Here is a 23565-nt window from a genome sequence, read left to right as displayed (position 1 = left end):
AAGAAACAATAAAAGAAATGACAGAAAAGATGGATAATGACAAGTGTTTACTTAGATGCATGTGAGTTCTGGTGGCATAGTACCTTGAGAATTTTGCTACTCACTCAAAGGTCACACCTCTCTGGAAATTCAAATCTGCCAGAGACTCCAAGGGAGAAAGTTGGGGGATTTCCCTTCATTGTAATTTAAAGCTTTGGAAATCTGATAGCAAGGGTCAGAACAGACTCAATGACAGTGAAGTTTGCTGTTTTGCTTTTTAAGATACAGAGAAATTGAAATCTTACTACTTTATTAGTAGGAATGTTAAATGGGACATCCACTGTGGAAGATAGTTGTAATGTTCTTAAAAAAAATTAGACATAGAATTGTCATTGTGTTTTTGTTGATTGCCTTCAAGTTGGACATGACTCATAGCGACCCTATGAACAAAGGGCCTGAAGCCCCTCTACAACTAACAGAAAAAACTTACAGCAGGAAACCAAACAGATACTTGTGCACTAATGTTCATTGCAGCATTATTCATGATAGCCAGAAGGTAAAAATAATACAATTGTCTATCAGAGACAGATACATGAATGAACAAAAAGTGATATATGCACAAAATGAAATGCTATTTAGTCATAAAGAGAAATGAAGTTCTTATACATACTATCACATAGATAAACATTAAAAACATTATGCTACATAAAATGTCTGACACAAAATTGATAAATTTGTTCCCACTTATATAAAATAATTAGACTATGCAAATGCAACAACTCAATCATTTTAGTGGTTAACATGAACTGGAAGTAGGAAGAAATGAAGTTTTACTGTTTATTGAGTCTGGGTGACAAAACTTTTGGAAATAAATGATGGTAATGGTTGTGACACATAGTAAATGCAACTAATGCTGCTCAGTTGTACATTTAAATGTGGCAAATTAACAATTTCCTTTGGTATTTCTATTTTAACATAGTAAAAAGTGCTCATCTAAATTCATACATTGTTGTTGTTGTTGTTGCTGTTGTGTACTATCGAGTTGGAACTGACCCATAGCAGACTCTCCGGCAGGCAGTTAATCGCATAGGAAGAGACTGCCCATCCTTCTCCCAAGGAGTTGCTGATGACCTTGAAGCACATGCTTAGAGATTACAGTGCAGTTTCTTGCCACTAGGCCACCAGAGCTCCCTAATATATTATTGGCATTTAAGGGGAGACAACTTGTCCTTTTTTAATAGTAGTACAATGGAAACTCAAGAACCTTTGTCCCAGTGTATTTTGTAGTATCTATACATCTACACAACTAAGAGAGATTTAGGTTAAACTGACAGGAACATTCTATGTGTAATAAATCAATGATACTGATTTCAATTGTATCTGATCTTTGCACTGGAATAGTTCCTCAGAGGTAGGATTCAGGTTAACCATTAGAAATTACTTCTGGACTCCCTCTTTCAGTTAAATTCTTACATTTTCCCTATTAAACAATTATGGACTTCACTGTTTCTTTAGAAAGGAAATTCCTTTATTTATGCCTATTGAATGTAGAAAATATGTGCCTTGGGATTTGATTCTTAGGAGATCCCATTCATTTATTTTATCTTCTCCTGGTTCCCTACGAGGGTAAAAAGGGAAGCCACAGACTGGTAAAAAGTATTTGGTAATGACATATCAGATGAGGAACTTATATCCAGAATTTATAAAATACTTGAGCACCACAAAAAGATAAAGGTAAATAATCCAATAGAAAAATGGGCACAGGATATGAACAGACACTTCACCAAAGAAGATATTCAGATAGCTAACAAGCACATGAAGAAATGTTCAAAATCCCTAGCTCTAAGAGAGATGCAAATCAAAACAACTATGGGATATCATCTCACCACAGTCAAAATTGCAAAATTTAACAGAACAGCAAGCAACAAATGTTGGCGAGGTGGTGGAGAAACTGGAAACCTTATTCACTGTTGGTGGGAGTGTAAAATGGTACAAGCACTGTAGAAGGCGGTATGGTGTTTTCTCAAAAAGTTGCAAATAGAGATACCAGTTGACCCAGCAATTCTATTACTGGGAATATACCCCAAAGAGACCATAACAGATATTCAAGCAGATATGTGCACACCCATGTTTATTGTGGCTTTGTTCACAATAGCAAGGAGTTGGAATCAACCTAAGTGCCCATCAACAAACAAATAGATAATCTGTGATATATTCACACAATGGAATACTTTGCTGTACTGAAAGACAAGGAATTCATGCAATATTATTCAAAATGGGTGACCCTGGACAACATTATGCTGAGTGAAGTATTCAGTCACAAAAGGACAAATACTGCATGGTGCCACTGTTGTAAAGCAGGACTGACCTTGGGGTTTGGAGGAGACTGAGAAGGATGGGTTCAGTAATGTATGCTGCATTGAAACAGATGAGGGAGAAAACTGTTCAAGAGGGAACATTTTTAGGGAATTTTGTCATGACAGGAGTCCAAAGCAAAGGCTGTATGGTGGAGTGGACCTGGGGGGAGGGACTGTTAAACAATGAAAGAATTTTTCTTACTTTTCCAAGAGGGTAGTGTACTATGGGGGAAGGCTGGGAGGGGAGAAAAGTGCAACAATGAATGAATGTAAATCCAAAGTCTCTGTCAATTTTCATTGAAATCAATAATAAATTAAAAATAAAAAGTTTGATAAGACAGAAAAAGAAGAAAAAATTAAACTAAAAAAAAAGAGAAATCATGTGTCTTAAGGTTATATTGACCACATGTATTTCAGACAAAAATAAACTAATTAAAGTCAGAAGATGACATTCTATATTTTCTCTTCCCTGCATGAATCTTAAGTATATGATTCATTACAACATATATCTAAGGTAGTATGGGGGGGGGAGGATTTTTTCCCTATTTCTTCAAAATCATTTGGTTGTAAACCAGTCCTGTCAATTTTGTCATGTACTACTACTAGAGAATAGAGTCTATAGTTATAATTCTCCACAATTTCTTCCATTAATCATTACAGACTGAGTTTCCTTTAAAAAAATATGTTGCATTTCTAGAGACTAAGCCACACTTGATCCAGGCCTTGGTCTTTGCAACTTACTTGTTTTGTATTAGAGCGAGCATTGGACAATGACTAGGAGGACAGAAGAAGAACTGATGTCTTTGAGTTGTGGGTGCTGGAGAAGAGTATTAAACATACCATGGACTGTGATGAGAAATAACAGATCTGTCCTGGACAGGGTAAAACCAAACTGTTTCTTGGAGACAAGGATTTTGTATCTCCCTCTCACATACTTTGGACATGTTGCCAAGAAGGACCAGTCCTTGGAGAAGGATATCATGCTTGAAAGAGGAGAAGGACAGCACAGGAAAAGAAGACTCTGGACGAGATGAGTTAACACAGTAACTGGGGTAATCAGGGTAGGTGTGTTGGAGACATTGAGATTGGCTCAGGAGAGAACAGTGTTCAGAGCTATTGTGTTCTGAACATTTTATGTTAAGAGTTGTAAATAGTTGACCTCACAGAGCATATCAATATATTTAATTTCTAACCTATATTGTATCATGCTTGGGAGGGTGGAGGGACAGCGCAGGAGGGGAAGACCCTCTATGAGATGGATTGATTCGGTGACTGGGGTAATCAGGATGGGTGTGTCAGAGGTGGTGTGGTTGGCGCAGGATAGAGCAGGGTTTAGAGCTGTTGTGCATAGGGTCGCTATGAGTCGGAAACGACTCGATGGCACATAACAACAATATTGTAAAGAGTTTCCTGTTCAAAATGGCTTTCCCCCCAAAAAAATGGCTTTCCTAGCCAATGATTTTGACTCTAACCACATAAATGGAATATAAAATAGTGTATAAAATAGTGTATAAAAAAATCATGGGATTGGTCAGTTTGTCTAGTTCTATCAAGTTAAGTGGAGCTGATTTAACAGCAAAGTGTGTAATCTCACTACCAGGAAGAAAGAGGAAGTAGAGAGTGCAGCACATGTCCTTTGGAACAAGAGAATCCTGGGATCTACATGCAAGTAGCAGTGGCCTTATCAAAGAACAAAAGACCAACATGACACAGAATTCAGTTGAAACTACTATACCATAGAGCCAGAGCCAGAGGCTGTTGTTCAAATTTATTAGAAGAATAAGGGAAGACACCATAATGTGTAGAACTAAGGGAACTTTGTATCTGACTTAAACCCTAAAGATGAAAGGGAAAAGGCTATGAGCACACTTGACAAATTGTCTAAACTGAGGAATTGTACATTTGAGAAGTTGTCTGAACTGAGAAATTAGATCCTGCTGCTAACCTGAATTGTAATCTGTTAACTTCCCTAACAAACTCTGCAATTGAGAATATGGGTCTATAAGATCTCTGTTGTCATTGCATTGTATCTCAGACCAATTAAAGCAGCAACATTGGTGCCGGAATTAATAAAATGTCAGGGGATGTAGGAGACCATGTCTGACCGTACCTGTCTTTCATTATTACCAATTCCATAGATGTGTTTTATTTATACAACTTGATTTGGACAAATTAACTTTTATTCATGAAACTGTCCATGCTACTTGGTGAAATTCTGATAATTATATTCTTGTGTAAATTCTCGAGGCCCAGTAGTAAGAACTGCACTACCAACCCAAAGCATGCAGTATGAATCTACCAGCTGCTCCACAGGAAAATATGGACAATCTCCTATGTGATTTACTGTCTTTGAAAGTTTCCTAGATGGTTAGCTATGAGTTGGTTCTGACTCAATGCACAAAACAATAATAGTGGGTACCTGGGATCTGGAGACAACTTTCAAGGTCCTGTAAGTACATGAGAGAAATAACTAGTCATCAAGCTTTTTAAATTTATTAATGAATCATGTAGCCTGTGTAGTGCTTTTCAAAAAACCAAACTTATTGTCAAATAGTCAGAACCAACCTATAGCTGACCCTCTAAAGTTGAGCCTGTAAATTGCACTGGGGGAAAAAAATGCCTTTCTCCCTGAAGGTGACTCATGGATTTGAATCACCTGCCTCTGGAGTGGCAGAGTCACTCCTTAGTATTCAGACACCAGAGCTCCCTTATTGGGTACTAGTTGCTGTATACGTAGAGTCGAAGCCGACCCATAGCTCACCCTCAGGTGGGTTTTCAGAAGTAGTAATCACATGGGAGGAGATTGCCCATCCTTCTCCTGCAGAGCAACTGGTTGCCTTGAACCTCGTGCCTTCTAGATTGCAGCGCAGAATCTTGCCACTTACGCATTCGTATTTTAAGATAAAGAATTTTTCCAAGTGAAAATGTGTCTATCATCAGTATTTTTGCTCTTAACAGTAGGTCATCTTCTTATGATTCACATTGTAATCTTCTAAGCTACTAGTTAAATGATTAAATATAAGTAGTCTCTACCTTATACTAATTGAAATACATATATAATCAATGATCCAAATCATAGCAAAAGTAAGTATAACTTTTCTCTCATGCTATAATTAGAGCAGGAGCAGGATGAGGAGGAAATCCTTAATATGCCACTCATATTAACTTCAAAGAAGTAAGTAAGTCTGTAAAGAAAGTATAGTGGAGAAACATTGAAAAAAGATTCCATAATTCTCATGACATTATGTGACCTTGCCAATGGCTATATATTTTACCTTAAGCAACATTTTAGCCTCAGTGGTGCTCAATTTGCATTTCAGTAGGATTGGCGGTAAGGAAGGTATGGGCCTATAAGGTCACCTTAGTTCTAATCTTTAGTTTTTCTTATCTTCTGTATAAAACTAAAATTTTATTTTAAAATTCTGTGGTCTCTATAGATTATCATCAGTGGTTAAAACTCTGAGGAAATGGTAAAGCTTGGATAGCTAGACTTTTTTTTCTTTTCTTATAACTAGACTTTTTTGATAGCTTTGAAAATATTTTCTTCTAGGAGAATTGTTTCCGGAATCATACAGTAGGAATTTATTGCCTTAAAGCAAAATAACATTCTGTTATTTAAAGAAGGAAAAAGAAATAAAATAAAGTGCTATGTGTTTTGCCTTGTAAAATACTGTTCACAGCCTCAGTAACAAATGTTACTTTTAAATGGAAATATGTTCAAGTAACTGACAGTGTATATCTTTGTATTTATGAATTTGTTAAGTATGAGATAATGTTCCATAAATATTATCACTAAACAGTTCTGATTAGTAAAGAGTAAAGGTGAGCTCTGGTGGCCTAGTGGTAAGGAGCTATCCTGCTAATCCAAAATTACACTGTTCAAATCTACCAGGAGCTCAGAAGATTGGCAATCTCCTTCTGTACAATGGTATTGCCTCTAAAAATATGCTAAAGTGTGAACTATAGGTTGATTTTGACTTGATAGTACATAACAACAACAAAGAATAAAACAAGAAAAATGGCTAAAAAAGAAAAATATCTTCAATGGCTCTATCATTTATATATTATTTATTATTTACTTTATATATTTCAAAGATATTTTCGAGACAGTTTTTTTTAGAGATATTATGTAATGGAGATTGAGAGCAATAAACAGTGGAAGACTGGCCATTGTCATTTCTTTCTCCAGTCACTGTAATAACATAATTTCAGCCATCTTTGAACCGCTTACTTACTCATTGCAATCTAGTCAATTCTGATTCATAACTGAGCCTCTACTTCAGATTTCCAAGGCTGTAAAAAAGTACAGTAGGTGATTGTCCATCGGTCACCTGCATAGTTGCTGGTGGATTCAAATCATCAGAGGGGCATAGCCCGTACGTGAGCAGTGCAGCTCTCTACAGACTATGCTGCCATTGCCCCTTAGCAATTCATACTTGAATTAGGAATGAAGGTGAAGAGAAAAACTGGGGAAAATTTGTAAGCAGTATTCTAGGTTGTTTATTAAAGATGTAATGTCTTCTGGTTAGTTGTTGTGGAGTCATTGCTAACAGTTTTTTTGTTGGTTTTTTTTTTTTTTATTTTATACTGGTTTATTTAAAAGTTTGTGTTCATTTTTTTTTTTTACCCCAGATCTTTCACATTTCCTTCACCTCCCTCTTCACCCACCAAAGTGTATTACCCTATGATTACCCCCACCCCCTTGCTCATTCTCATCCCTTTGCTCCCACCCTCCCACCTCCTTTGGATCCTCATAATCGTTCTAGAATAATGGTTTTATACAGTATTTGTCCTTATGGGATCTAGTTAGTTCACTTAGCATAATGCTTCCCAGTGCCTCCCAAGTTAGGTAGTTATTTTCAAAATTATTATTCCTTAATGCTGTGTAGTATTCCATCATGTGAATGTATAATAATGTCTCATTCCATTCAACTGTGGATAGACATGTGCGCTGTTTTCATATTATTGCAATTGTGACTAACAATGCAATGAACATTGGTGTACAAATCTCCATTTGTGCCTCAGTTCTCATTCTCTTGGGGTATATTCCAAGCAGTGGAATAACTGGGTCATATGACATTTCTATGTTCAGCTTTTTGAGGAAATGCTAAACTGCCTTCCACAGTGGTTGTACCATTTTATAATCCCACCAACAAAGTATGAGAGTTCCTATCTTGCCACATCCTCTCCAACATTTATTACTTACTGTCCTGGTAAACTTTGCCATTGCTACTGGAGTGAGACAGTGTTTCATTGTGGTTTGATTTGCAAAATCTTATTGCCAGAGATTTTGAGCATTTCTTCATGTGTCTATTGGCTATCAGAATAACTTCTTCTGTGAAATGTTTTTCCATGTTTTTTACTCATTTTGTAATTAGGATTCTGTAAATTTTGATATGAGACCCTTGTCTGAAATTGTATTGCCATTTTCTCCCCAAGTCAGTAGGTTTTCTTTTCACTCTTTTGGAAAATGTTTTTGCTGTGCAAAAGGGAGTCAATCTTTGTAAGGCACCATTCATCGTTTTATCAGCTGGGGAATCATTTCTGATGTCTAGTGACATGAGGTACTACAGAATCAAGCACTGTCTGCCCTTCACTATCCTATGCTGGGGCCAATCCATATTATTGAAGACATGCCTTTTTCTTTGACTCTCTACTAGATCGAACTTGTTGCTATTGTTGTATACCATAAAGTTGGAACCAAATAATTGCTGATACTTCAATGGTCTTTCAGAGGCAGTTAATCACATGGCAGGAAATTGCCCATCTTTCTCCCTTGAAGAAACGGATAGATTTAAAACATGACATTCAGTCCCTTATCTGCACTGGAAACTCCAGAGCTCCATATACAGCTGGAGTTTGAGTTTACCTTTTGTGCCCCAATTTGTCTTGGGAAACTCAGAGATTTTCACATGGCGGGACCATGAGATCACCTTTCCCCCTCCAACTTCAGGTTACACCCATTCCCCAGCAGTCCACCAGCTTTATTAACATCAGGCATCACAGGCAAGATAGGATATTCAGTCCCATATTTGCATGTCAGATCTAAAAGAGATATAACCCTCACCTTAGAAATTATCATATTGTGATAGCCTTTTGGTGCAAAAAGACGATCAGAGACATTAAGGCACAAGATGACAGTCCTGGAGCAGAAGCTTAGGGGCAAGAATTTTTCCCTTGTATTGCCTCACACAAAAAATCCACCTTGATGCTGGTACATACGATTTGGACTTAAGTCCTCCTAAACACTAGAAAGGAATCAGCATGAGAGACCAGTAGCATTATGAGGCACAAATCATCACAGAAGTGACTTGTGGCTTAAGCCATCATATCAAGTAGTGGCTATGAGGAGGGAGATGCTGATTAGCAGGACTGCAAGAGATGCAGGGAAAGAGAAGGAACAAGACATACATGCTAAGATTGAAGTATTGGGAAGTGCCTTTCATCCGCACCTTTCAGTAAAATGCTTGTCAGTCAGATATTGTTCTAAAGCCAAGCATTCAGTTAAGATAGACTAGAAAGAAGGATTGGTCATCCACTTCATAGACATAACAGATCTTTGAAAACTCTATGTACAATAGAGCATGCTTACAGTAGAATACCAGACATGGCAACTGATTCTGAGCTCTCAATTTTGAAAAGACAAAGGAAGAGGATCACTTGTAAGCAAACTAATGATAAGAATATGGAATGTGAGAAGCATGGATGTAGAAAAATTGGACATCATCAAGAAGAACATGAAAAGCATAAATATTGACAGATAATGTTGAAATGAGAAGGGTTGGCATGGGCATTTTGAATCAGAATATCTAGTAGTCTAGAGATGAAAAGGTGGGAAAGAACATGGTTGCTTTCATAGACAAAAAAGGCTGTTTCTAGATCCATCTCAAAATACAATGCTGTGAGTGACGGGATAATATCTATACACATACAAGGAAGACCTACCTGTTAATACCACCATCGTTCAAATTTATGCACCAACAACCAGAGCTGAAGAGAGAGAAATAGATTATTTTCACCAACTTTCTCTGTCAGAAATTGATCAAATATGCAAGCAAGATGCTTTAGTAATAATGAGTGACTGGAATGCAAAAGTTAGGAACCAGAAAGAAGACTCAGTAGTCAGAAAACATGGACTTGTGACAGAAATGAGGCTGGGGATAAAATTATAGAATTCTGCCCAATCAATGACTTATTCATAGCAAATACTTTTTATAAGAAACATAAACACAGGCTATGAACATGGATTTCTCCTGATGATATGCACAGAAATCAGATAGATTACATCTGTGGAAGGAATTGTTGGAGAAATTCAGTATGGACAGTGAAAATTGGGCCAGGTGTTAATTATGAAATATACCATGAACTAATTGTATGCAAGTTCATATTAAAACTAATGAAGGTCAACCAAATCCACAGGAATTAAAATTTGAGCTTGAGTCTATTCCATCTGACAGGTTTGAACCCTTGGACACTAATGAACAAAGATAGTTCTGGAAGGATATCAAGAATATAATTCACAAAGAATGCAAAAGGTCATCACAAAGACAGAGGAAGAAGAAAAGACCAAAATGGATGTCAGAAGAGACTTTGCATATTGCACTAGAACACCAAAAAGCAAAGCAAAGGGAAGAAATTAAGGAGCTAAATGGAAGATTTCAAAGGGCAACTCATGAAGACAAGCCAATGTATTATAATGAAATGTTCAAGGAGCTGGAGTAGGAAAAACAAAAGGGCCTAATGTGCTTAGCATCTCTTAAGTGAAAGGAACTAAAGCACAAATTCAAGCAGCAAGTAGCAATACTTAAGGATACTATGGGTAGAATATTGAATGATCCAGGAAGCACTAAAAGAAGATGGAAGGAGTATATGGTCACGTTACCAAAAAGAATTGGTTGACACAGAAGAATTTCATGAAACAATATATTGTCAAGAGGCAATGATGATGAAGGAGGAAGTACAGGATGCTCTGAAAAACTTTGCAAAACTAAGGCTCTAGAAAATGATGGAAAACCAATTGACATACTTCAACAAACAGATGCTACCCTGGATTTGATCACCAGGTTGAGTCAAGACATCTGGAAGACAATTAACTGGCCAACTGATTGGAAGAGATCCATATTTATTCCTATTCCAAAAAAAAGGTGACTTGAAAGAGTGCAGAAATTATCAAACAATATTACTAATATCACATGCAAGCAAAATCCTGCTGAAGATTATCCAAAACTGACTGGTACAGAAACATCAAGAGATAACTGCCAGAAGTACATGCTGGCTTTAGAAGAAGCCATAACAATAGAGATATTATCGTCAATGTCAGATTAATCTTGGCAGAAAGCAGAGAATACCAGAGGAATGTCTATCTGTGTTTCATTGACTAGTCAAAGACATTTGACTGTGGATCACAACAAATTATGTCTAACCTTGAGGAGAATGTGAATTCCAGAACTCTTTTAGGATCTTCCTCTCCTTTGTTGACTTTCTGCCTTAGCCAACATGATATCTCTTTTAAGGACTGATTCCTTTTCACAAAACGTCCAAAATATGTTAGAAGAAATCTTCATTATTCTTATCTCTAAGTAGCACTTTGGCTGCACTTTCTACAAGATTAGATATTTTTTTTTTTTGCTAGACATGGTATATTTAGTACTCGTTTCCAACATTACAATTGAAAGACATCAATTATTCTGCTGTTTCCATCATTCATTACCCAATTTTCAGTTATATAAGAAGCAACTGGAAATGCCTAAACTGGGATTAAGATAACCTTCATCTTCACATCGACATCTTTAGCACCTTACAAAGGCCTTTGACAGCATATTTAACTAAAGCAACATATATTTTGATTTCTTGGCTATAACTACCATGGGTGTTGGCTGTGGATTCAAGATAATGAAACCAACTTGAAACTTTTCTTCACTTATTCTGGTGTTGCCTCTTGGTCCAATGGGCAGGATTCTTGTTATGCTGACTATGGAACAGATTATCAATTTTCCATGTACACATTCAAATTGAAGCTCAAGAAAGTTATGAAAAGTCCACAAAAATAAAAATACTGCCTTGAGTCTATCCCACCTGAATTTAAAAATCTCAAGAGTAGATTTGAGACACTGAATACTAATGATCAAAGACCAAGTGAGTCATGGGATGACATCATGAATATCACTCAGATTATTATAAAGACAGAAGAAAAATAAGACACATAAATGGTGTAGGAAGCCATCCTGAGTAGATCTTAGCTTTGCCACAGATAACACTTCTGACATGTAGCCTCCACCCAGTCCATCATCCATCTCTGGGATTACACCTACCTCTTTAAATCAGTACCTGTAAATAAACACCTTGGGGCATGCCCCTCCCTCTCTATTGTAAACTGATAGCCTAGGGCTGGGTTCTCTGGCCATCCAGCCTACTCCACTGCCTATTTATTGCAGAATTCATCAAATAAACTCTGGGGCTTGATCAGAACTTTGTCTTGCCTCCATCTCTCCTGTCTCCTGTCCCTCCCTCAATCCGCACTGTTCCTTCTCTAGAACACATGAACCCGCAGGTCGGTTTCAAAATGGATGTTAGAAAAGACTCTGCAATTTGTACTAGAGCATCAAGAAGGCAAAATAAAAGGTAGAAATGCCAAGCAAGTAAGATGAAAATAAAATTCAAAAGAATAGCTAAAAAAGCTGAAGTAGAATATTGTAATGAAATGTGAAAGAGATGAAGTTAGAAAATAAAAAAGGGAGAACTCATTTAACAATTCTCAAGCAGAAGGAGTGAAAATCCAGCCTTGAGTTGTAATACTGAAAAAACAATAGGAAAAGTGATCAATATGAGTAAGCATATTCCAAACTCAAGTCTTGAAGGTGCAACCTCATGGATGCTAACTTTTTCCTACCTCAGATGTCAAACAGCTTATTCCACTTATAAAAAGGCATTATCTTTTGTACGTTTGTAAGACACACGTGAGTATGTTTGTGATATAGAAAAAAGATGTATCATAAAACTGATGCTAAATTATTTTAATTTTTTTGCAATGTATGTAGAAAATACAATGGAAGCACATATTTATATTTAAAAAAAGAAGATGGAGGGAGTGTGCAGAATCACTGTACAAAAAATAATTGACTGCCACTGAATCATTTTAGAAGGTAACGTATGACTAATAAATAACAATTGGCCTAGAAGGAAAAACTTCAAAATACACTGAAGACATTAGCAAAAGCTGACATACTTTGGACATGTTGTGAGGAGAGACAGGTCCTTTGAGAGGGACATCAGGCTTGGTAGGGTGGAGGGACAGCGCAGGAGGGGAAGACCCTCTATGAGGTGGATTGATTCAGTGACTGGGGTAATCAGGATGGGTGTGTCAGAGACAATGCGATTGGCACAGGATAGAGCAGGGTTTAGGGCTGTTGTACATAGGGTCGCTATGAGTCGCAAATGACTCAACGGCACATAACAACAATAACAATAACATGAATTGTTGGAATACAAATTTGCATGTTTCAACACACAGACGCAGCCGTGGACATGCTCTCCAATCTGTGCCAGAAAATTTGAAAGACAGCTATCTGACCAACTGACTGGAAGATATCCATATTTGCCCTCATTCTCAAGGAAGATGAGTCATCTGAATATGGAAATTATCAAACAATATAATTAATATCACTTGCAAGTAAAATATTCCTGAGTATTAATAAAAATCACAGAAACCATGCATCATCAGAGAACTACCAAACTCTTGGGTTGGATCTTGATTGAGAAGAATGAGAATCTCAGAATCTCAGAACACTTAATTATGCTCATGTGAAACCTAGACCAAGAGGTTGCTGTGTGAAAAGAAAAGAAACATTGAAAGTTTTAAAATAAAAAGAAGTGTGAATTAGGGTTGAATCCTTTCCCCCTGCTTGTTCATTCTGTATACTGAATAAGTCATTTAGAACTCTGGAATTTATGATGCAAAATATGGCATCAGGATTAGAGGAACTTCACCAACCACATCTGTGTAGTGCAGATGATACAATCCTGTTGCTAAAGTTGAAGAACACTTAAAATTCTTGCTACAGAAAGATCAAGAATTTCAGCCTTCAATATGAATTAAATTTCAACATCAAGAAAACAAAAATACCCATCACTAGACAAGTAGGCAACATCATGATAAATTGAGACAAGATTGAATTTTTCAATAATTTTATTACTTGGATTCATAACTAACATCCTTGATACCAGCAGTCAAAGAGATAAAACAATATGCTGCCTTTGGAAAGTATACTGCCAAGGAAGCCTCCAGTGTTCTAAGGGAAAATGATCTTAGTTAAAGACTAAGTAAGGTTCTACTTTTTTTAAGCCGTTATCTTTTAAGTACTTGCTATGCATCTGAAAGTTGGACAGTGAACAAGAATGACATAAGAAATATATAGGTCTTTGAGTCATGGTGTTGGTGTTCTCTTTCAAGAGAACAAACAAGCATGTTTTGGAGAAAGAACAACCACGGTACTCCTTGGAGGCAAGACTAATAAAGGTTTGTCTCACAAACATTGATCAGGTTGTTAGGAAGGGCAATCTTGGGAAAAGGACATTATATGTGGAAAGGTGGAAGATCAGTTAAAGATAGGATGACTATCAGGGAGGTGGTTTGACACTGTAACTGTAAGAATGGAGTCAAGTGTATCAGAGATTGTGAAGGTGGTGCGGCACTCGACAAGGTTCATATCTGTTGTTCATAAAGTCATTATGAGTTGTACTCAATTTGATAGCACTTAACAACTATGACAATAGAGTAGGCTTATTGTGGCTCATAGGAACACTCAATTTTGTTTCTTTGGTTTTTTTTTTCCATTTTGCTTCTTGAGCTGTAAATATTTACAGAAGGAGACTGCCCATCTTTCTATCATGGAACCTCTGGCTGTATGTAATGATGGCCTTTGAGTTAGTAGCCCTTATAAAATGGATTTATAAATATATAAGCTTATACACTGTTATTTGTTGTCATAGTCCAGTAAATATTTATAATTTCAGAATCTTGATGAAATTTCTTATAGGTTGTAATAGAATTGAAGATATTTAGTTTGGTTGGTTTGAATTTTTGTCACTGTAAACCATAGAAGAAAAATTCAAACCCAATTTCATGCATTATAGCATTCCTGAATCAAGGAACAAATATAAATGTTCTACCTTTTCTTTTTTAATATCTAGATTCATTACAGATTTGGGTTATGAAGGAATAAAGCCAAATTTGATTCCTGGACATATAAAAGTCTAGTTATATAGAGATTTCTGGTGGCATAGTGTTAGGAACCTATGCTACAATTGCCAAAGCACAAAGTTCAAATCCACCAGCCACTGTTAGGAAGAAGAATAGGTAATCTCCTTCTGTGTGATTTACTGTCTCTAAAAACCTATTAAAGGGTCATTTATGAGTAGGTTCCAACCCGAGGGCATACAACAAGTACAACGATTATTATACAAAATATATAAGAACAGTACAGTTTATCATTTGATCAATTCTTCACTATAATTTCTCTCTGATAATGTACTATGGTACAGTTTTATAGTCTCCCAGGGGTAGAAGGTACTGCTGGCTCAGTAGTAAACACTTTGCTACTAATCAAAAATTGATAGTTTAAACTCATATACTATGTGCCCCATACATTGTATTTTATAAAATTAATCACTATTGATTCATGCCCACTATTACTCTACCTTTTCAGGTCCTTACTGATTTTTCATAAATCCTTCACCCTGTCCCACAGCCCATAAAACTCTGTGACCTCATGATATTTTCCTCCCTTCTCTATCGTCAGAACTTCTACTTCCTCCCCTTTCCCTTTTGTAATCCTTTAAATTTTATAATAATGATATTATGAATTATTTGTCTTTATGAGATTGAGTGTGTTCACTCAACATAATGCTCTCCAGTCTCTCCCATGTTTTATAGTCTTTTTCAAAATTATTGCTTCTGAGTGTTGCATAATATTCCATCATGAACGTACAACAATTTCCCAATCCACTTGTTTGTTGATGTACATTTGAGCTGTTTCCATTTTCTATTGTGAATAAAGCTTCTATGAACATGCAAACTTCTAAAATGATTGAACATTGACTCAATTGCCTTTGTATGGTGATTCTGTGAATTAATTTTGTTTTCCTTTGATGTTTCCTGTGCCATTCAGTATTTTGTTCATGAAAATATTCAGAATTAAATCATGAAGCTTTATTTTATTTTTCCAAGTATTCCAGTTTGAGAAATGCTGAACGTAGTTTTTCCTTTTTATTTTCTAACCTCTCATTTTGCATATTTCATCATACTGATTCAATATAGATTATATGTAAACCCATATCATAATCAATAATCAAACGGTTAAGGACATTACCAGGTAATCAAGTTAACATATTTTATCAAGAACCTCTACATGTAAATTGACTCCTTTCTATAAGTTCAACTTGATTTAATGCTAGAAACATTTTTCCCTGTTGTATTACACTTAGATGTCATTTTTTATAATATGAAATGGCAAAATCATTCCAAATGTTTGGTATATATTCTTTTTTTTTCAGTTTAGAATTTTTGTCCTAATTCTTTTTAAGAATTCAGCTTGAGTTTGTGTCACATCGTGATGCTAATGATATGAAAGGGCTTATGCGTATGTTTTGGGGTATATATTTATAATATGATTTCTCCAACTGGAATTGCTGTTAATTCTTCAAACAAATGTAATCTAACTAGGAAATGGGAACCTTTCAAAGTAAGGATGTTCAGAAGGAAATGTGGTTGAGGATACACATTGATTTGAAACAATCATGTGCTTAGTTCCAATCCTCGTGATCCTCTCACAAGCTTAATTTGATATTGATAAATCTGGCAAACCTGTAGATGGTGATTCAACAATTTTTAAGGCCATAATCTGTCTGTTCTTTTGAAATACGTATTATGCAGCAAAGAAGAAGTCAAGTGACTATTTTAGGTCAGTCAGAGAACCTCTCCTTAAATTATTTTCATCGCTGATTTACTTATATAATCTCCTGATAGAAACATATAATAATTGAACTGTTTTATTCAAGAATGTCATCTTCTTTCCATCTTTACCAATGACTATGCATTTCCTGTGAAAAAACTTTAAGATTTAAGGAAGGTACTGTCTGAATTTCACTTGTGTCTTATGGACAACAAATCTCCATCAAAATCACTAAAGAGCGATAGCACTAAAGTCTGCCTAAAAGGCCATGGTGTTTTTAATCACTTGCTATGTATCTGAGAGCAAGACAATGAATAGAATAATGGTCAGAGAACTGATGCTTTTGAGTTGTGGCGCTGGAAAAGAGTACTTAATAACCCAGGACAAACAGATTATTTTTGAGAAAAGTACAGCCAAAGTGCTCTTTGGAGACAGAAATGGTTAAGCTTCATCTCTCATACTTTGGGCATGTTGCTGTTGTTGATATTGTGTACCATCAGGTTGGAATGTACTCATAGAAGACCCTTCAGCAGGTTTTTAGAGACAGTAAATCTCATAGACGAGATTTCCCCGCCTTTTTCCAACAGAACAGCTAGTGGATTCTAGCCACATGCCTTTTGGGATTGCAGCGCAGCTTCTTACAACAAGGCCATCAGAGCTCCCTGGAGATGTTGCTAAAAGAAGCTCTTAAAAGCCATGAAAAGGTAAAGGGTCTGTTAAAGAGTAGAAGACTCCCAGTGAGATTACTAAAAACAGTGACTGCAACAATTGACTCAGTATATAAGAGACTATGAAGATGTCACAGGATAGGACAGGGTTCAGGTCTATTGTTCATAGGGAGTTCTGGTGGCCTAGTAGCAAGATGCTGTGTTGCAAACCTGAAGGCATGTGATTTGACGCCAGTAGCTGCTCCGTGGGAGAAGGATGGGTAATCCTTCCCCATGTGATTAACTCCTACTGAAAACTCACCAGAGGGTCAACAACAGGTGGGTTCCAATTCCACAGTATACACAACAACAACATGAGTCATACTCGACTAGAAAGCACATAACAACAATTGGCTGATTTCATACTAGCTTAAAATGACAAATAGGGTTTTTTATTCTGAGGTTTCGTCTGACATACTTTGGTCATGTTGTAAGGAGATACTGGTCCTTGAAGAAGGACATCATGCTTGAGAGGGTGGAGGGCAGGTGAAGGAGTGGAAGGCCCTCTAGGAAATGGATTGATTTGGTGACTGGGGTAATCAGGATGAGTGTAGTCGGAGACAATGAGATTGGCATAGGACAGAACAGAGTTTAGGGCTGTTGTACATAGGGTCGCTATGAGTCGCAAGCAACTTGATGGCACATAACAACAACAACAAAAATGATAAACTGAAAAGAAATGCCACTATATTCACCTATGTGTCTGTTCTGAAATAAAATGCTATAAATGATAGGATAATATCCACATGTCTATAAGAAGGGCCAATTAGTATCATTACTATTCAAATTTACACGTTAATCACTAACATGAAATATGAAGGTACTTTAGCTTGTAGCAACCACTGCTGTTTGAAGCCTTTCAAATATGTAGTCAAAGTACATTTCTAAGTAGTGATAATTTCGTATTAGAAGCCAGAAAGAAGAAATGATCAGAAACAAGATTGTCTGAGTGAGAGAAGCAATACTATAGATGACATGATAAAACACACATTACATATTGCAAATATCCTTTCTCCCTCCACCCCAAATATACTTTTGTAGGGACAAAATTAGCAACTATACACGTGGATTTTATTAGGTAGACTACACAAGAATCAAATCAAATTCAGAGAAATGATAAGAAAACTCACTATTTTTCCTCAGAAAAAAGCTAGATCTAAACAGATGAATTGCTCATATGCAAAATCAAACTAAAACTGTACAAAAAATCAGGCAAAAATTTAAAATACACCTTCAATATATCTCATCTCATTATAGAGATAATAATTTCGAGAATAGATTTGAAGTATTGAATATTAATTACAATTCAGTTGGGTGATATAAAGGACATCATATATGGAAAGAGCAAAATTTCATTAAAGAAATAAGAGAATAAGAAAAAACCAAAACAACTAAATCAGCTCCAGAAAAGATCTGAAAATGGTTTTTTAATAGTCATTATAATTAATGGAATTAAGGCTGAAACAAAATTGATTAGAATATTTTAAATACAACTATTAAAAGACAAAGCAAAATATGAAAATAAAATGTGCAAAGACCTGATGTTAGAGAACCAAAAGAGGAAAAAAAAAAAACAAACAAGCCAGGTGTCACATTTGTCAAAATGAAAGAACAGAAGAACAAAGTCAAGCTTTCTGTAGAGTCTATGGGCAAGGAATTGAATTAGAAATGAGGCATAAAAGGAAAACAAAATAAAGTTATTCTGTGCGTGAATAACTTGTGACTTGCAAAGGATGCAAACTTGCTTGCTAAAAGTGATGAGACTTTGAAGAATTTACTGTTTAAACCCAAAGAATTTAATCTTCAGTACGAATTACATTTCAACATTAAAAAAGCAAAATCCTTCAAATTGAACAATAAGCAATTATGATCAACAGAATGATGATTGATCTTGTTAGATATTTTCTTTTTCATGGGTCCACATTCAATATTCTTGAAAGCACCCATCAAGAAATCAAATAATGTTTGTATTTAGGCAAATCTGCAAAAGAGCTATTAAATACTAAAAAGAAAATTATAATTTTAAATACTAAGCCATGCTATTTTCAATCAACTCTGATGCAAGAGAGAGCTGAGTGATGAGTAAAAAAGAAAGATGTTTTGATGTGTTTTATTAAGACATTGCCTAAGGGTACTGAATGTAACTTAGACTGCGCCACAAAAAAACCCCAACATGTGAAAAGTGTAGAAGGATGGGTCATGGAAGCAAGGAGGCAAAAATATGCATCACATTCTATGAACATGCTATCGGAAGGAACAAGTTCCTGTTGAAATACATAATGTACATATGTGGATTACTTTACAGATGTGAATTCAAGCAGACTTGTTAGCATGTACATACAAATGGGTTTAAGTTCAAAATTTTGTTTCATTTATACAACAGTTTAAAATGTTGTTTTGGTTGTGCTGTAGACTGAGCTTTGATTCGTAGTGAATCTATGCACACTAGTTCTGAAACCTGCCCTATTCTGAGACAGTCACACTGACTCTGACACACCTATCCCCATTACTCCAGGTACTGTGTCAATCTATCTCATCTAGGGTCTTCCTTTTCTGAACTATCCCTCTACCCTTCCAAGTACGATGCCTTTCTCCAAGGAATGGTTAATCCTGGTCACATGTTCAAAGTATATGAGACAGAGCTTCAAAATTCTTATCTCCAAAGAGAAACTTGGTTTCACCCCCTTCAAAGACAGAACTGTTCATTCTCTTCATTCTGTTGGTGCATCATGGTTATGTTCATTACTCTTCTCTAGCACCACAAGGCATCAGCTATTCTATAAACCTTAGTAATTTTCCATCTCTCTTATATGTAAGAAATAATTGCAAAGACCATGGCCTGAATCAGATACACCTTAGTCTCTAGGCTAACATTGTTGGTCCTCAGTACTCAGAAAAGGTCTCTGACAGCCTATTTCCCAAATGCAATATGTCTTTTGATTTTCTGAATGCTGATGTCAAGAGTGTGATTGTGAAGCTGAACAAATTTAAATTGTTAACAACTCCATTCTCTTCTCCACCTGTCACAAGCTGCCAATTGGCCCCATGGTGAGAATTTGTCTTTTTAATGTTGATCTTCAATCCATATTTTTCTTTAATTTTTATTTTATATTGATTTTGTTAAAGTACATATACACTGTGTTTCACACTATTCTTTATTCATATCGTCATTCTCCGTAATTATGTTTCATATAATTAGTCACCATTTCATTATGCCCACCATTACCCTGTCTTTTCAGGTCCTTATTGAATCTTTCCTATTCCCTTTACCTCTTCCCTCTGTCCAGGAAATTGTGCAACTCTGTGATTTCTCCCCTATCCATCCTCACCGCTCTGACCCCACACCTTACTCCCTTGAATGTTTTACTTGTCATCCTTCTATTATTACAAAAACTATCTTATTGCAGTATTTGTCCTTAGGAAACTGAATTAGTTCACTGAACAGAATGCTCTCCAATCTTTCCCAAGTTATGTAGTTATTTTCAACAGCGCTGCATAGCATTCCAATGGTTGAATATATCACAATTTCTGAATCCATGCAGTTTTGGTTGGATATTTGGGCTGTTTCCATGTTTTTGGTATGGTGAATAATGCTGCTACAAACATTGGTGTACATATCTCCATTTATGTCTCAGTTCTAATTTTCTTGGGGTATGTTGTGGATAAATAGCTGTGTCACGTGGAGTTTCTATGCTCAGTTTTCCAATGCCAAACTGTCTTCCAGAGTGATTGTCCATTTTAAAATCCCACCAACAGTGTATGAGAGTTACCACCTTCCCACAGCCTCTCCAACATTTATTGTTTGATCAGCTGCTTAACTTTATCACTGTTACTGGAGTGAGATGGTATCTCAATATGGTTTTGATTTGTATCTCTCTTATTGGCAGTAATTTTGAACATTTCTTTATGTGTCTGTTGACTATCCAAATGTCTTCCTCAGAAAAGTCTTTCCATGTATTTTTCCCATATTTTGATTGGGTTAACAATCTTTTTATTCTGGAAGCCCAGGAATATTCTGTAAACTTTTGTTATGGGACTCTGTCTGGCATAGTATGGCCAACCCACACCGCCTCACCCCCCTTCAGTTAGGAGATTTTCATTTCACCCTATTGGAAAAGTTTTTGATGTATGAAGGGAGTTAGTGTTTAGAAGATCTGACTCATCAATTTTGTCCTTTCCAGATTGTGTATTTCTCACTATATTTGTTAGCCTCTTCATACCATAGATAAGGCCTTCCAAACTTGGTTTCAGTTTGTCTCTTTTAAACTTTCAGGTTGGGGGTTTACTCTCAGATCTCTGATCCACCTTGAATTGATTCTTGTGTATGATGTGATATGTTAATCCTGTTTCAGATTTCTGCAGTTGTTTTTAGGTGCCATCAAATTGAGTATGACTCATAATGACCTTATGAAAAGAAGATCTGAACTCTGTTCTATCCTGTGCCATTATCCTACTTCCTGACAGACAAGATCCCATTGCAGTACTCATCGTGTCAATCCACCTAGTTGAGGGTCTTCCTCTCCTTTGCTGAACCTTCATCCTTCCCATCATCATGTCTTTAACCAAAGAATAGCACGCCCTAACAACATGCCCAGAGTATGTGAGCTGAAGGCACATCATTCTTACCTCCAAAGAACACTCTGGCTACACCCTTTCCAAGATATATCTATTCATTCTCTTGGCTGTCCATTGGATATTCAGTGCCCTTTTCCAAAACCACTTCTCAAGGGTATAAATTATTTTTCTGTCATCCTTATTCATTGTCCAGCTTTCAGATGCATAGCAAGTAATAGAAAGACCATGACCTAAATCAGATGCACCTTATTCTACAAACTGACATCATTACTCCTCAATAATGTGGAGAAGTCCCCAGCTGCAGATTTTCACAGTACAATGCATCACCTTATTTCCTGACTGCTGGTTCCAAGGATGTTGTATATCTAAGTAAGATGAAGCTGTTGACAGTTTCAATCTCCTCTCTATCCATCATGATGCTTTCCATCAATCTTGTGCTAAGAATCTTTGTCCTTCTGACATTGCAATGAAATCCATAGAGAAGGCTGCATTTCTTGATTTTCTGCAACAAGTGCTTCAAGTCTTCCTCACTTGCAGCAAACAAGGTTGTGTCATCTGTATAATGCAGGTTATTAATGAGTTTCCCTCTAATCCTGATGTCACACTCCTAGTTTTGTCAGCACCATTTGTTGAAGGGGTTGGGTTCCCCTGATAGGTTTTATTTCCTTGTTGAGTATCAGTTGTCCATTTTGGGGTTCCCAATTTTTTTCCGTTGGTCTTTGTGCCTATTGTTGTAACAGTATCATACTGTTTTGGTTATTACCACTATATAGTATATTCTGAGGTCAGAGATTTCTGTGCCTTCTGCTTCATTTTTTCTTTTTGAGAAGTGTTTTGCTTATTTGGGGTCTCTTTTTTCTCTAAATAAACTAGACCTAAAGAAGCAGGAGTGGCATATACTTCCTAAACAACTTGCCTCTATAAACTCTATGAACTTTAATAAATGTTGATAGTTATAGAAAGGCTTCATGCCTTTTGTTCATAGGGTTTTTATAACTTTAATAAATGTTGATAGTTATAGAAAGGCTTCATGCCTTTTGTTCATAGGGTTTTTATGAGTTGTGCTCGACTTGATGGCAATCAACAATAACAAAGGAAAACCTTTAGATATCCTTGAAAAATGAATTTGGTGTCTGTATTGGGATTGTATTGAACATACTGGTAGAATTGTCATTTTCACTATATTAAGTCCTTCTATTAATGTACAGGGAGTATTTTCTCATTTACTTAGGTCTTTTATTTTTTATCATGGAAGTATTTTGTAGTTTTCTTTGTAGGTTGTGTATATCTCTAGTTAGGTTCACTTCCAAGTATATCAATTTGTGGTTGACCATTATAAATGCTATTGCTTTCTTGGAGTCCTTCTCTTAGTTCTCATTACTGTACAGGAATCCCACTAACTTTTGCATATTAATCTTATATCCTATAACCCTACTAAATTCGTCTACTAGTCCTAACAAGGCTTAATGTTAACTGATTTGGGGATGAACATTCTTTTAAATGGTACAGCAGAGGTCTGTCTATTTGCTGTACTGTAGCAACTTGAAATTACTGTGATGCTAAACACTCTGCCATGGGTATGTCAAATACCATAATAGTAAACCATAGTGGACAGTGTTTGGTGGAGCTCCCAAAATGATTCAGGTTTTGGAGGCAGGAATGGCATCCACTTCTTAAACCACAAGCCTCTGAAAACTCTATGAACATGGAGAAATAAAGGCAGTTATAGAACAGGATTCAGGTCTTTTGCTCATGTTGTTCTTGTTGTTATGTGCAGTCAGGTCATTTGTGACTCATAGCGACCCTATGTACAACAGCCCTAAACCCTGCTCTATCCCGTGCCCATTGCACTGCCTCTGACACACCCATCCCAATTACCCCAGTCACTGAATCAATCTACCTTATAGAGGGTCTTCCCCTCCTGCGCTGTCCCTCTACTCTACCCAGCATGATGTCCCTCTCTAAAGACCTGTCTCTCCTTACAACATGTCCAAAGTA

This window comes from Elephantulus edwardii, unplaced genomic scaffold, assembly GCF_000299155.1.
Source record: "Elephantulus edwardii isolate Elephantulus edwardi_28Jun2011 unplaced genomic scaffold, EleEdw1.0 scaffold00110, whole genome shotgun sequence".
NCBI classification, from domain to species: Eukaryota; Metazoa; Chordata; class Mammalia; order Macroscelidea; family Macroscelididae; genus Elephantulus; species Elephantulus edwardii.
This window is presented reverse-complemented; position numbering follows the sequence as displayed.